This window comes from Lynx canadensis, chromosome D4, assembly GCF_007474595.2.
Source record: "Lynx canadensis isolate LIC74 chromosome D4, mLynCan4.pri.v2, whole genome shotgun sequence".
NCBI lineage: Eukaryota > Metazoa > Chordata > Mammalia > Carnivora > Felidae > Lynx > Lynx canadensis.
The window spans coordinates 40824733-40841736 of NC_044315.2; the positions used below are offsets into that span (position 1 = coordinate 40824733).

Consider the following 17004-nt stretch of genomic DNA (forward strand, 5'->3'; position numbering starts at 1 on the left):
TTTTCTCTGTGTCTTGGGTCACATTACATTCATGTTTTTATGGCTCATAAGATCACTCACCAATATATATAATTTAGCGCAAATGATCAATCAAGCAATGTAAAATTATTAGTGTGGAGAAAATTTTGAGGAAAGAAAGGCAATTAATTTTTCCATTGTATCATGTATAAAGATATGCATACTGTTATCAATGCTAAAACACGACATCAAGATTCCTTTGTGTTTGGCAGGGCAGCTGACAGTTGGATTTGGCAGTATGCATAGTTAAAGCTTGCAACTGTCTGAAGATTCAGTGTGTCCCATTAAGACAGAATATTATTAATTATGCGTATAACCAAAATGGTAATTAGAACATGTGATGATTCTCTGTAGAAAACTAGACTTATCCATAATACATGCCTAGCTAAAGATGCATATTGTGATTCATCTACATGATTAAAATTCAGTTTCAGCGGCCATTTTATGTCTTCAAATTTTAGCCCAGGATGAAATTTGGGCTCATTTAAGACTAAACAAAATGTTCTACATTTGAATTATGTGTTTGGGGAGTATCAAACAGTGAATAAGGGAATAAAATAAGCATTTAAACTTTTTTCTCCAAAGTCAGATGTATCAACAGTGAGATTCAGAAGATTACCAATCATTGGAATGTCTTTTTTCCTCTTTTCGTTTGATTGTAATGGATCAGGGTGACTTGTAGGGAAAAAAATGGTATCATTTTGCCATTCAGCGATTGACCCTTTTCAATGGTGTATTCAACAGAAAAAGAGTTAGCATGAAAGCAAATAGCTGCGTGGCTGTGGGTTAGTTCTTCAGCTCCGTCAGATCTTAGCTCAGGTGCTCGCGTCCCATGAAATGACCATAGTATTGAAAATTGCAGCTACCAGCCTTCCCCTAGCCCCAACCTCTGTCTCATTCTCGCCCCATATTGCCTACGTACCTTTCATCTTCCTTGTTTTATTTCACTGTAGCACTTATTATTGATTGACATAAACCTCATTTTATTTATTTGCTTATTGTCTGTTCCTTACCCTCATAGAATATAAGTTCCATAGAGACAAGCGATTTGGGGCATTTCTTCACTGCTATTTCCTCTTCGCTCTAGAGGCAAGAACAGTTTGGCCCATAGTAGGTGTTTAACTGATGCTCATTGAGTGAAAATACTAGCACTTCATCCAATAAATGAACAAACCAGTTATTTGGGACCTGAGATGTTGAGTTTAGTTTGTATTTATTTATTTTTAAAGTTTACTTATTTATTTATTTATTTAGAGAGAAAACACAAGCAGGGGAGGGGCAGAGAGAGAGGGAGGAGAGAGAATCCCAAATAGGCTTGGCTCTGACAGTGTGGAGTCCAACGTGGGGCTCGAACCTACAAACTGTGAGATCATGACCTGAGCCGAAACCAAGAGTCAGGTGCTTCACCAACTGAGCCATCCAGGTGCCCCAAGTTCAGTTTTTCAAAATGACTTTGTTAATTTCTTAATGAGGGAGTAGTAAATTTGATCTCCACCAAGAGAAATTAAAGAGGAAACTTATTTAAAAAATTGAGTATTTTAAATTTATTTTAGCCTTTCTCTGAAACCTATTCACATTTCTTCCTGTGAGCTCTCTGGTCCCATTGGTTAGTATTTCATTATACTGTTTAGTTATGTCAGCTTTGTTGGGTCATACAATTATTTATTGTTTGTTACTGCTATCCATATAAAAGTAATTACTTTTATTTTAAGAAAGGCCAAACTTGATAAGGTAGGATTGTTTCCCCATGGATTCAAAAAAATTTTTTATCAATTATTGTTCTACTAATGCCTTAATGAAAGTGTGCCTCACTACCATCATAAAACTCAACTCCTCCGCCTTTTCCCCTTCTGAACACATCTGTAAGGAGATGCTCACCATCTTATTTGTAAGAGGTGGTTCACCCTAGCAACGATTCTCAAAAGGGGACGTGTGTAATGTGAAAAATCTCCCAGGCTGTGACAATGTGTCTTTCTAGGAGAACGCTGCCCGATCCTGTATCTCTATAGGATCTTTACTCTCAGGTCTCTTTCCTTATTTGAAAATGACTATTTTTGAAACAGTAATAAATTGGCATAATAATTTTATTTTTTAAATATATTTGTGTATGCTTTTTCACACTTGAACTCCTTAAGAACTCTCTGAGGAGAAGAGCCTCAGTCTCTGTATTTCATAGATGACAGGTGGTACAGTTTGGTAGATAGGAGCATGGGTTTTGGAATTATATCCGTTAGGAATACAATCAAGTGTAAATAACAGAAAACCTGACCAACATGACTTAAGAAAATCCAGGTTCTTTGTGTTCTTTTCTCCCACACATAGCAAGAAGTCTAGAAGTAGGTGTCTGTTGTCCTGTGGCTGATAGTGGTCCAACTTCTCTGTGATTTCTCTGCTGTTCCCTTATTGTCGTAAGACAGCAGCCAGATCTCGGATTTATGATCACACCCAAGTCAGAAGGATGGGGTGGCTCAAAAATATCTGTTTGACAAAAGCCTTGGAAGGCTTTGCTTTAAAAACAATTTAAATATTTGTATTTCATATAAATTTATTTAAATACTGGTAAATTTTAATAGAAATTTAATAGATAATAGTTCATTAAATATCTAAAAATATATTCAAGTATTTATATTTTTTATTTTTTATTTTTTTTTTAAATTTTTTTTTTTTCAACGTTTATTTATTTTTGGGACAGAGAGAGACAGAGCGTGAACGGGGGAGGGGCAGAGAGAGAGGGAGACACAGAATCGGAAACAGGCTCCAGGCTCCGAGCCATCAGCCCAGAGCCTGACGCGGGGCTCGAACTCACGGACCGCGAGATCGTGACCTGGCTGAAGTCGGACGTTTAACCGACTGCGCCACCCAGGCGCCCCTGGTATTTATATTTTTTAAAAAGAATAGGTTTTCCAAGGAAGCTCTGAACATATTTCCACTTATATCCCATTGTCTGGAAATGGGTCGTGTGGACACTCTTCACTATAATGAGTCGAGGGACAAGGGAATTAGGAATCAATAATGTGTGCCATAGAAGTCAATAAATGTGGATTTAATTTCAATTTTGTCAATTGTAAATTGTGTGGCTAAGTAGAGTTTTCATCTGTAAAATGGGCTAATGATCCTACTCCCTAACAGAGATACTGGGAGCTCTAGTGAGAAGTGTTGAAGCACTTTAGACTTGGCTTTGCTCTTAGTGAGTAGTTAGTCTAAAAAAAAGTTCACTAGTATTTTTATCACCCTTATCTTGATAGAAAGTAATTGGATTAAAAGATTATTTATAACCTCCCATCTTCAGCTGTGAATCCTGTCATTTTGATCTGCTTCCTACTGTAGCCTCGAGTTTGCAATTCTTCCTCTGTGATCACTGTCAGTATGGTCCAGTGACTGAGCTCTCTGCCTTTTCTTGCAGCCTGTCTTTCCCTCCTTTTCACTGACACGTTCTTGAAAAGTGATCTCCTTGCTTCTTCTATATGCTCATCTCCCATTTATTCCTCAGTTTTGCCGCTCTCTGGCTTCTGAGTCTGTCATTCCACTGAAACTATTTTCTCAGAGGTCACAAATTATTTTCTGCTTGTTCTGTATTCATGCCTTTTAATGCCATGTTCCTTCTCATGCCTTTTAATTCTTCTGCAACATATGAAGCTTTTAACTACTTTCTTCTTTAAGCACTCCTCTCTTGTGTTCTTTTTTTTTTTTTCCACTTGTTATCAACTTCCTTCTTTGGCTCTCTGGTCTCTACTTACTTGAGCTCTGCTTTCTTTGTATTATATTTTTAATTCTTTATCCATTAGTTCAGTATTTATTCAGCATCTACTCTATAGTAGGCACAATTCTGGTCCTAGTAATACTATGTGAACCAAAACAGATCATTCTTGCTCTTATGAACTTAAAATCTAATAGTAGAAGAAATTATTTTCATATAATTAAACTGATGTGTAATTAATAACCAGGATAAGTGCCCTGAAAGGAAAGAACCGAAAGCACATATAAGAGTTTTTTTAAGCCAATGAGCCTACCCTAGACTAAGGTATCGGCAAAGCCTTTTCACGGTCAGTGATGCTTGAATTAATATCTGAACACTTGGTAAGAATTATGCAGGAAGAGAGCAGTGTTCCAGATCAGCAGGAGGTGTATGGGAACATCTACAAGACTCTATGATAGAAAGAAGAAATTGAGAAATACCAGTGTGGCTGGAATAAAGAGAGCAAAGGAAAGAGTGACTTGAGTGAGATAAGAATAGTCTAGAGAGAAGGACAGAAGTCAGACTCTGTTGCCCTTGTTTTAAGAGTAAAGGGAAAGTCATTGGAAACTTTAAAGAAGGAGTGACATTCTCAGTTTGGTTTTTTAAAAAGATGATTTTGGCTGTAACATGAAGAAACAATTGGATGCGAAGAACAAGAGAAAGGGGTATGCGAGATAATTCCTGGATTCTTTCCTTTTGGAAATGGATCAATGACCTTATTTACTGAGAGAAACAATGGAATAGGAGAGAATATTGTGAGTTGAATTTTGAGTATATTGAGTTTGAGGTATGTTTGAGACATCCAACTGGAAATACCAAAAAAGGTGGCTTGATAGGGAATTCAAGCAAAATGCCAACCTAGAGATGCACGTTTTAGGTCATTGTCATATAGATAGGACTTGAAGCTGTTAGCAAGAATGAGACTATGTTGGGAAAGTTTTAGAGTAAGAGGAAAAAAAAGCCTAAGACTAAAGCTTGAAAAACTCCAACATACAATGCTTGAGAAGAAGAAGAAGATAAGGTTGGAAAGGAGGCTGTGAAGGAATAGGCAAAGAGATCAAATGAAAACCAAAAAAATGTGATGCCATGAGAATAGAGTGTTTTAACAAGGGTGACATATCAATAGTGTCACATGTTGCCCAAGATCAAGTAAAGTGAGGACTGAAAATGGCCTTTGGATTTAATGCATGGAGGCCCTTGGGATCCTTAGCAAAGGCTCTTTCAGTAAGAGATGGAAAGTTAAGTGGGAGTTGACGAAAAAAGAAAAGAAAAGAAAAGAAAAGAAAACAAAACAAACCACTGAATTTAAAAACTATCTCAAGGATTTAGCTGTTGAGTGGGAGACATAGGAATGGAATATTCAGAGAGGATTCAGGGAGTTTTGCCTTAATATGGGAGTGAATTAATCATGTTTCAATATCTTCTTGAATGAATATAGGCTTTGGTTTTGACCACGTTCACCATACTGTTCATTTTTATAATTTCAGTTTTCAACTTTTCACACTCTAGATATTTTTTGACTAGTGTTTGCATGATATATTTTTTCCATTCTTTTAACCTGTGTTTATATTTATAGTGAGTCTCTTATAAAAAAATATAGTTTGGTTCGGTTTTGTCTATCGATTTGACAATCTCTGTCTTTTAATTGGATGATTAGACCACATACATTTAATATAATTATGGGTATTTGGGGGGTTTTGTTTACCACTTTACTTGTTTTATGGAGACAGATGTGATAAGACATGATCTCTGCTCTTATGTGTTCCTCTTCTAACAAGGGAAACAAACAGAGAAGCAAATCACAAAAATAGGCATGTGCAGTCTTTGGAGCACAGATGAAAGTGGTGTTCATTCTTCCTAACGTTGCCATTAAAAGATGAGATGCTTGTAGGAGCCTTTGAAGAATGTGTAGCAATTTGACACCTTGTTAAGGGGCAGAGCAATAAAAATTTATATTTTATTTTGATTTGAGGAATAGGCCTTATGGATACAAATGTTTAATGAATTAAATTGTATAAGAAGTTTTTTTTTTTTTTTTTTTTTTTTTTGTATAATAGAAAATGTGTTGTTGCTTTAGCTCCATTCCCCTTCTCAAGTAAAGGCAGCCACCCCACCCGAACAGCCTGTACCCATTGGAACCCAAGACTGCTTGCAACTGTCACTCCAAACCCCACCTTCATATATTTCCAGTCCATTCTTGCACCATCCAATCCTCGCCTTTTACTCTATAATCTGATTTGATTCTGCCTCTGACCATTTTGCTATTGATGTTCTTATTTGGTCTTTCTAATAACTTGTTACTTAGGCCATTCTCAAAACCCATTACCGGGTTCTCAGATGAACTGGCTGTCTTGACCTTTGACACCCACCCAACCTACCATCACCTCCTACCCACAGGCCCTCATCTAAGACTTTAGAGTCAAGCAGGCCCGAATGTGCAGTGCTATTTATTATCCATACAATATATTTACTTATCCATATAATAAATTGTTTATTATCCCTACAATACTCTAAGCATCAGTTTCTGTATTTGTAACGTGTAGATAAAGTTGCCTACATTGTAGGGTTGGTCTGAGGATTAAAGATACTGTCTGGCATATTAGCAGGTGCTTTAATAAATTTCTTTTCACCATAAATTTTATTTAATAAATTAAATAAAGAACATTTTCAGATAGTTACATATATTTCCCACAGCTAAGCTATACACATAGCTTTAAAAAATATATGTAACCATGAGGAAATCTTTTGATGCATAGGCAAAGACCTAAAACAACCCTTATAAGTCAGTGTTTTTAGCTCATACTAAGTACAGTGTTAATGATAGTTGTCATTGTTATCATTTATTTAATGAACTGAGGGGAATGAGTATATGTTCACTAACCATCTTTTCCAGCCATTTCACTAAGAATGAAAAATAAATATTCATTATGAATAAAAAACTTACCATATCCTGGTGTTGTAATGCATAGAAAGAGATTGATCATATTGTAGACATGAATAGTCATCTTTAAAAACTTCATCCCTCTTAAGGCGCTATTGTCATTTTTCTGCTCCACAGATAGATAATAATAATAATGCTGGAGTGCATCGAAAAGTTCTCCTCAATTGTGCACTTGCCAGTACTTTAACATTTTCAGTGTGTTGGTCCTTGACCCATTAACTTAGGGCTGTTCTAGAGCTTTTATTTTGAGTAATAGTAACCAGAAAGGGCTTCAAGTGAAGAGCTTTCGAGCCACAGACAGCCCAGCAGAGAACGGTGCAGCAGTCAGAACCAATTACTTGTGGGTGTTTGGAGGCCAGCAGACCCATGGCTGGGGAGAAATGCACGATATTGCAGTCTGTGAAACACAAAATGCCAAACCCGAATACTTTGCTGTGAGTTACAGTGCTGCAAGCTAGAGTATTGATTTGCCTCATTTCCCCTGTATGTTTAAGCAGTATGTTTTCAATTCTATAGTACTTTATTTATGAGAAAATAACAAATTACACATCAGGGGAGCCTTCCAGTTAGTATCTTCCCAGGGAAGAGATCTTTGCATATTGTTCAGATTATGTCAGATTTGATAGTTGTCAAGAAGTACCGTATTGTTAATAAAGATGAAAGATTTAGATATTTTGGTTCAGGTAAGATGAAAATAAAAAACAAGAATCCCCTTTCTCTTAAGTTTTCAAGTAATAGTTTGTCACATTTGTTTCTGTTACATTTTCTTGAAAGAGGAAGGAAGGATTATTTGTCAGTATTAGTGTCGTGTGGATGGAGAAACAGACACTTTAAGTAACTTACTTGAGTTAAGTTGCTTTCATGAACTTTCAAGTACTTTATCACAGTTGACTCAAGATATTTATTACTGAGATTTTTAACCATTCAAGAAAAAAAATTTTTTTTAAGTGAGCCATAAGCCATAACATAATTTGTTGGGAAAGGCTATGCAGTGCAGTAAAGTACAGATTCTGGAGTCTCGCTGCCAGGTTTTTAATTAGAACCCAACAGATTAGAACCCAAGGCCTCTGATTTCTTGTCTGGTGCTTTTTCCTATGAGAATGAAGTGTGGCCCAAGACAAATCACTACTGTTACGGCACTTCAGGTGTAGTGGAAAATACACTGTGAGACAAATAATTAAAAAAGAATGATGTTGAAGTCGAATCATAGAGGGCTATGAGAACGCAGAACCTGGGGACCTGATGTAGGCTTGGGATGACCCACTTGAGGAATTGAAACCTTAGTTGAAAAACATGAAGACTAGGTAGGCAGTTACCTCACAAATGTCAGAATGGCTACAATCAATGGTTACGATCAAAAACACAAGAAACAAGCGTTGGCGGAGATGTGGAGAAAAAGGAACCCTCATGCACTCTTGGTGGGAGTGCAAACTGGTGCAGCCACTGTGGAAAGAAAACAGTGGCTCAAAAAATTAGAAATAGAACTATCCTATGATCTAGTAATTAATTACACTACTGGACATTCACCCAAAGAGTACAAAAACACTAATTCAAAAAGATATGTACACCCCTATGTTTATTGCAGCATTATTTACAATAGCCAAGTTGTGGAAGCAGTCCAAGTGGATAGATGAATGGATAAAGAATATAGTTTGTGTGTACACACACAATGGAATATTACTCAGCCATAAAAAGAATGAGATCTTATCATTTGCAACAACATGGATGGATCTAGAGAAAGATAAATACCTTATGATTTCACTCATATGTGGAATTTAAGAAACAAACCAACCAATCAAAGGCAAAAAAGGGACAAATAGAGACAGAATAGACTCCTAACTCTAGAGAACAAACTGATAGTCACCAGGGGGAGGTAAGTGAGGGGATGGGTGAAATAGGTGGAGGGGATTAAGAGTACACTTACGATGAGCACCGAGTGATGTATGGAAGTGTTGAATCCCTATATTGTAAACCTGAAACTAATGTAACACTGTATGTTAACCACACTGGCATTAAAATAAAAAACTTAAATTAAAAAATTGGTAGTTGACGGGAAAATATGGGGTACTCAAGGATTGGAAGGCTGTCTGTGTGACTGGAGCAGAGCGAATGAGATGGCGAACTGGGAGGGATGAAATGGAGGAGGGGCCAGATCAGTGTGGTTATAAGTGAGGTTCTCAGCTGTCTGGGCTCTCTGAGGCGTCTCCGACAGCTGAACTGCAAACATCTACTCCCTCTGCTTTATGTATTTACTTTTCCCAACTCCGAATTTCATTTTTTTCTAGTTCTTAAAAGTCCCTGACATTTGATGCTGTAACAACACTCATTTTACCCTTTTGCTAAATACTGCTTAGTTAGATGCTCATTAAATTCTCCCGTATTTTTATCACGAGCTCCGCCTCCAGCCCCTGGAGACTAACAGAGCTAAATAAGGGAAACATAAAATATGAAAGGTAGGACAGCCCAGTCAGCATGCAGGCATTTTCCTTTGATCCTTGACACACATTTCCAAACTTTTAAAGGTTTCTCATATTCCAGAAGCTCAAGCTTTGTTTGGTATAGTGAATAGGGGCCTGAAGGTAATAATGCATATTCTATTGGCCGCACACCTCCTTTCTAGTCTTTTAGTTTTTGTATCATGTACTTTAAGACGGCCACTTTCATGATGAATGATACCTGGATAGTGGCTATAGGGACATGATATTCTAAATTTTATATGTATATTAATATATAAATATAATATGCTTAATTATATAAATATATAATTTATATGTCTAGAATAATATGTAAACATTTTATATTAGATATATTCGATTTTATATGTAAGTATAAATACAAAAGATATATATAATAAATATAACATATTTATATAGTTCTATTCTTCAGTAATGAAATACTGCAAGGGTGGAGCAAGGAGTGGCAAGAATGAATATTTCGGGGGCTCCTGGGTTGCTCAGTTGGTTAAGTGTCCGACTCTTGGTTTTGGCTCAGGTCATGATCTCATGGTTGGTGAGTTCGAGCCCCGCATCGGGCTTTGCGCTGAGAGTGCAGAGCCTGCTTGGGATTCTCTCTCTCTCCCTCTTTATGCTCCTCCTTCACACACTCTATCAAAATAAATAAATAAACTTAAAAAAAAATGAATGAACATTTCAAATTCTGGTCATTGCCATCAATCAGTAATAAAGTTGTAGAAAATATAAATGGTAATTTGACAATCTAATGCTCTAATTTTTTATACTGGTTGTTCAAAGAATAGCATGTGACTATGCTTACGGGTATCTCTCTTACAATTTTATCTTTCTTACTAAGTTGGGTTCTTTGAAGGGCTTCAATTGCCTGTTAGATTTTCAGGCATTTCTGCTTCAATTTTCTGCAAACACCACAGACTCACTGAGGTCCCAAACTTAACATTTCTTCAACTTTACTACTCCCCATTTTCCCAAATTCTCCATTCCCTACATTCCTTATCCCTGGCATAACTATCCACCTTGCAGGCCAAGGCAGAAGCCTTAACCTTTGCCCCACTTTCCATCTACCACCAATATTTACTCATTTGCTAAGTCTCACTGTTTCTATCACCCCAGATCCCCTAGATCCATTCTCACCTTTCTACTGTTGTGATCACAATAACTTTTCTTTGAGTTATTTCAATGGTTTTCCAATGGGTTTCCCCAAATGTAGTTTCCCCCTTCCATCTTGTCTGCCACATTAGTGTGAGAGTTTTCTCTTTTTGTTCTTTAGGCTGTTTTATTTATGTATTTTTTTGATTGGTACGGTAGTCAGAGTTAGGATTCTAGTCTTCGTTGTTCTCTGTCTTTGTTTCTTTATCGCTCTTTCTTTCTGTATTCGTTAGTGCTGTCTTTCTTTCTTTTTTTCTTCTTGATTGTCGTTCTTCTTTCTTTCTTTCTTTCTTTCTTTCTTTCTTTCTCTTTCTTCCTTTCAGTTTATTTATTTATTTTGAGAGAGAGAGAGTGCACAAGTAAGCAGGGGAGGGGCAAAGACAACAGGAGAGAGAGAGAATCCCAAGCAGGCTCTGCACTATCAGCATGGAGAGCCCGATGCAGGGCTGGGATCTCATGTACCATAAGACCATGACTTGAGCCCAAACCAAGGGTCAGACGCTTACCAACTGAGCCCACTAGGTACCGCCAGAGTTTTATCTTTCTAAACACCAAATATGAGCAGACCACATCTTGCCTCAAAACATATTTTGGCTCTGAACTTTTATGATGAAGTAAAAATTCTTTATCATTGACATTCCAGGTATATTCTGACTCCATCTGGTTTTCAGTTCATCTCCCAGTTGGCAGGAGTAAAGGTTCCCTTTGTTATACTCATTTATCAGTGCATTTATCTGTCTAAATACTTTGACTTATATAATCAATTAGTTGTGTATATATTACCATACTGTGAGTCTGTGAGGTCATGTCTTATTTATTTTTTAAAATTCATTATAATGATCTGACTTTAATAAATGCAGGTTGATTTGAATGAAGTTAATTGGAAGAATACTCCTTCAATGATATTTATTCAATACATACTTGTTATGGAACATATACTTTGCACAAACCATAATTCCCCCCAAATTTTTCCCACACAAAATTTTCTGAAATTCTCATCATACTATATTTCATATGCTTTTCTAGCCAACACTTCATGAGAAGGAATAGTATAATTTATATATTATTATATCTATGATAGTTTTAAGTAAATACTTTAATATAAACTGTACATTTCTTCTCCTATTCACAAACAAAAACAAACAAAAAACTCCAAATTGTTTGTAACAAACAAGAACATTCTTTTCAGCATACCACTTAAATAATTTTAAACTTTGTCAGATTTTTTTGAGACCCCTTCTAGTATATATTTACCCACATAGACATAAATTGACCAAGTTTAGTGCCTTTTACTTACATGGTGGGTACTCAATAAATGATAGCAATGATATACCAATGATAGCGATGATATGTGCCTCGGTCTAGCAAAAAGTATGAGTGTGAGAGATTTATTTCAGAAGTAGAAAGCTTATTTTAAAAAATATATTTCCTTAAACCCTTACCTCATACCATGTATGAAAATTAACTCAAAATGCATCAAAGAGCTAAATAGAAAAGCTAAAAATTTTTTTTTTTCAACGTTTTTTATTTATTTTTGGGACAGAGAGAGACAGAGCATGAACGGGGGAGGGGCAGAGAGAGAGGGAGACACAGAATCGGAAACAGGCTCCAGGCTCTGAGCCATCAGCCCAGAGCCCGACGCGGGGCTCGAACTCACGGACCGCGAGATCGTGACCTGGCTGAAGTCGGACGCTTAACCGACTGCGCCACCCAGGCGCCCCGACTTCAGCCTAAAAATTTTTAATAAAAGACATAGAAATAAATTATGATTGTGGAGTTGGCAATAAATTTTTAGATATGATACCAAAAGCATAAGTGACAAAAGAAAAAATAGACAAATAGGACTTAATCAAAATTAAAAACCTTTGTGCATTAAAAAACACCCCACAAAATGGGAGAAAATAGTTATAATCATATATCTGGTTGGGATCTAGTGTATGGAACTCAACAACTCAACAAAAAAAGGCAAATGACCTAATTTTTAAAATGGGCAAAAGACTGGAATAGACACTTCCCCAAAGAAGATATGCAAATTACCAACAAATGCAGGCAAAGATACTCAACATCATTAGTCAGTAGGGAAATGCAAATCAAGACCACGAGATACCATTTTCACTGACAAAGAATACCATAAAAGAAAAAAAAAAAAAAGGAAAATAACGAGGGTTCATAGCAGCCCTGTTCACAAAGGCCAAAAGATGGAAGCAATGCATCAGTTGATGAATGGGTAGACAAATATGGTATAACCAGACAACAGACTATTATTCAGCCATAAAAAAGAATGAAGTACTGATACATGTTACAACATGGATGTACTTTGAAAACATTATCCTAAATAAAGAAGCCAGACACAAAAGGCCACATATTATATGATTCCATTTATACGAAATGTCCAGAATAAGCATGTTCTGTCTTCATAGAGACAGAGCGCAGATTGGTGGTTGACATGAAAAGGGGGTGGAAGGAATGGAGAATGACTGTTTAATGGGAATGGGGTTTCCTTTTGGGGTGATGGAAAAGTTCTAGAGCTCTGAAGTGGTGATGGCCGCACAATACTGTGAAGATACTTGATGCCGCTGAATTGTACATTTTAACATTATGACAACAGTAAGTTTTATGTTGTGTGTGGTTTACCACATTGAAAAATATTTGGGGGGGTGCCTGGGTGGCTCAGTCGGCTGAGCATCCAGTGTCAGCTCAGGTCATGATCTCACGGTCTGTGGGTTCGAGCCCCGCGTCGGGCTCTGTGCTGACGACTCAGAGCCTGGAGCCTGCTTCGGATTCTGTGTCTCCCTCTCGCTCTGCCCCTCCCCTGCTCGTGCTCTGTCTCTCTCTGTCTTTCAAAAATGAATAAATTTTTTTTTAACGTTTATTTATTTTTGAGACAGAGAGACAGAGCATGAACGGGAGAGGTTCAGAGAGAGGGAGACACAGAATCTAAAACAGGCTCCAGGCTCTGAGCTGTCAGCACAGAGCCCGACGCGGGGCTCGAACTCACGGATCGCGAGATCACGACCTGAGCTGAAGTTGGACGCTTAACCGACTGAGCCACCCAGGCACCCCAAAAATGAATAAATGTTGAAAACAATACTTTTTAAATATTTCTTTTCATTTTTGGGTGGTATGGATAGGCAGCTAGATCGTTGCTTACACAGAATGGCAGTGGGTTATGCTGGAAAGTAGCGTGACAGGGAATCAGAGGAAATGTGGGTTCTAGAACCACCGTTGTCACCAACTCCTCACAAAGCTTTGGAAAATAAATTATACAGTCTCCTTGGTCTTGGGTTTTCCTGGCTTTAAAACGAAGGATTTCAATTAGATGAAATCTCAATTCCCTCTCAGCTCTAAAATTCTTCAGTCGAAGTTACAAATACTGATTTTGAAAATTTGGATTCTAACTATGTTTCATTTTGTTCTTGCTTCAATTTACAACAATAAAATGAGTGTGTGTTTCTAAATTTATAACATAATTATATCTTGAGTTTGGTTATATTCAGCACCAATAACCCATTTGTAAATGTACACCAGTTATATAAATCTCACAATATAACTTGTAATGAGGTAGTCAAAAAGTCCCCAAAGTAATCTGCAAATGTATTAGCGTATTTGTAAGGAGTATTTCCTTTTTTCATGTGAAGTTTTTTTGATATTTAATATGTTAGGAATGTGAACTTTTAACTCGTCAAACTATTGTAACATATTTGAAAATTATAGTAATTTGATTAAAATGTTGCCTATAAGGCAAAAGGTTTAGTTAATAGAATCCATATGTAATTAAAATGCAGAACTAAATGTAATCAGACTCCAGTGACTAGTGCCTTCATATTGATAGTTTCACAATGGCCTCTGGGGTTGAAAGTTTAAATGTTGCAGAATGCAACAACACTGTAGAAAACAGCTTCAGCTGGCAGTTTAGCTTTTTAAAGGCATCAACGGTTACTTGGTAAGACGTGAATATCACATCCTAGACTTCCATCATTTTAGGAATATCTTCAGCAGGCAGGTGGTGGGAAGTGCATGGCTGCTGTGCGGGTGGAGAAACCCCCTCTACAGCGCTGTTATATAAACAGCCCACGATGAAGGACCCTGCAATGAGCCAAGCCCCGGCCTCCCTCCTCCTCCTCCTCCTTTTTAAATAACACAGTTGCTTAATTTGAGTGAATTCATTTGAATCATATGAAATTTATAGACACAACACTATGCACCAAGCCACAAAAAAAAAGTTACAAAAAATTTTTTCCTGAGCTTAAAAAAAAATTATTTTCTCTGGACAGTTTTAAGAGTCGACATCCTGTGTTAGAGTTCTGTAATCATCACCAGCACAATTTACAATCAGAACACACAGAGAGCCAGTTTAGACCAGCTCATCTGTTGATCTTGGCAGAGACCCTCCATCTCACTGTGTGCAGCTGCCACTTGAGAGTTGGGGGACTCAGCAGAGAACCAGGGGAGGGAGGGATGCGAGGCTGGTCAAGGCATGAACACATAGGCCTGCTTCATTTCAACCGTTGTATGGTGCTTAAAAAAAATAGTCTTTTTATTTTACTGCCCCCCCCCTTCTTTTTAACCTGAAATTAAACGAGGACCTCTCATGAGCCACTGCGCTCCAGGCATAAGAAATTGTAATGTCTGGCTTGCAGAAACTGTCCCGTCAAAATGTGCTTCTGATTAGGTGGCTTAATTACAGCTGTGAAAACAATGTTGATTTAGGCCTCAAGATTCCAGGCCATGTCAGCCGTTATTAGCTAACCTTGGACCGCATCCACCATTTTAAAACTCTGTACCACTAAAGTCACCCTGCTTGACAACTTTTTATTTAGGCAGAAAAGTCGCCAGAAGCAACACATTTTTAGGCAAAATGTTGTTCGATGCGCTGCTGTTTCAACTGCAGCGCCATGAGCGGTCATTAAGGAGATAGTTAGCTTTGCGCTTGATCAAGAACAAGGAAGTTCTGTTTGTAAAAACAGTAAGTTTTGAATAGTATTTTTAAAGGGTTGACTGACATAAGAATTAATTTTAATTCCTTTAATTCAGTTTTATTTCAAATCCAGCATGTTGGTTTAACCACCCAATTTTATTACACCTAAATTTTCCTGACAGTTTCATTTGCTGTGAGGAAATAAAATTGCAATTTTTTTTTCAACATGGGAAATAATGGCTAGTTTTAAAAACGTTATGTTTGAAACTTCCCTTGCCTCAAGCTGGTTCAGACACAACCTCAGTTTACTTTTGGAAGGAAACGAAGCCCGTTAAATAGTTTTAATATTTTAATATAAGTATGTTTTTTTTCATAGTGAGAAAACTTATTAGATTCATGTATTTACACCTGCAGGGGAAGTAAAAGTCTTAATAATTAGACGGCTCCAATACTTTGGAATTTTCAATGCAATTGTCACTGATATCGTAAATATTATAACTACATATTTAAAGTGGTCCCTGTTCATTGTATTTTAGATGTCTGAAACTCCCATTATATGCTATGAAAGATTTTTTTTATTTGTTAGTATTTTTAAAAGCGAACATTAGATACAATAAAGCAACAACAAAAACTAAGGTGGGCAGCTGAACAACAGACATAAAGAGTCATAATTCTCATAATAATTTTGGAAGGAACTTGTGCTTAAAAATGCATGATTTATGCCAAACCGAATACCCAAGAGAGAGCTAAATGATTTCTTTAAAATGAAATATCCCACACCCAAGACATTAAATCCAACCAAGTGGGTGGTCAAGGCACATCTTTTTCTACTCATCAGACTCATTGAACAATTAACTGACTGAACCATGTATGGACAAGGAAACTTTTGTTCAAGATGAGTTAAGAGTTAATACATAGGTAATTCATTGTGAGGAATGGATGGGTGAGCAGTTGGGTTGATGATCTGGTATGTGTGTCTTGAAAGAGAACATTGGGCAACTGACTCAAAATAGAGTTTAAAATAGTAATCCCATAATCTAAATGACATCTTAATTGCCAGATACTGTAGAGACATCTAGATCTATTTCACCTATTATTTCAGTCTTTAATCTTTTTTTAATTTTTTTTTTAATATTTATTTTTGAGAGAGAGAGAGTGAGAGAGTGCAAGAGGGGGAGAGACAGAGAGAGAGGGAGACACAGAATCTGAAGCAAGCTCCAGGCTCCCGGTTGTCAGCAAGGAGCCGGACACAGGGCTCAAACTCACGAACTGTGAGATCATGACCTGAGCCAAAGTCAGCCGCTTAACCAACTGAGCCACCCAGGTGCCCCTAATTCAATCTTCAGTCTTCTGAGAGGAATGTTATTTCCCCTTATTGTAGATGAGGCAACGCCATCTCAGAGAGGGGATCTATATTGAAACCCCTGTCTGTGTGCCAAAGTCCATGCTCTAAACTGAAGGTGGAAATACAGTTGCCTTCAAAAATGGATTTTAGGTTATGAAATCGTAGGGAAACATGAAGAATGACCAAGCTTATGTTGAGTGTGCCTTTAGGCTGTTAAGAGACAAGAGGATTTAAACTTGAATAAAAGTTTTATAGTTTTCTGTGTAAAAAAAGAGCTAATTTTTTTTTCTTACACTAAGAAAACGACTGTGTATGAAGACTGACAAATTCACTAGGTCTATGGTTAAGGCCTTTTACCTAGAACAAAAGGACCTTCCTTTTTCCTTCTGCTTTACACACAGAGAATTGAAAGTGTACATCCTTCCA

The 17004-nt window shown here is 37.1% G+C and overlaps 1 protein-coding gene across 3 annotated transcripts in view; it reads left to right on the forward strand.

Moving 5' to 3' along the window:
• CCDC171 (coiled-coil domain containing 171) overlaps positions 1 to 17004 on the forward strand; it is a 309890-nt gene that overhangs the window by 264119 nt on the left and 28767 nt on the right. The gene's annotated exons all lie outside the window — the stretch shown is intronic.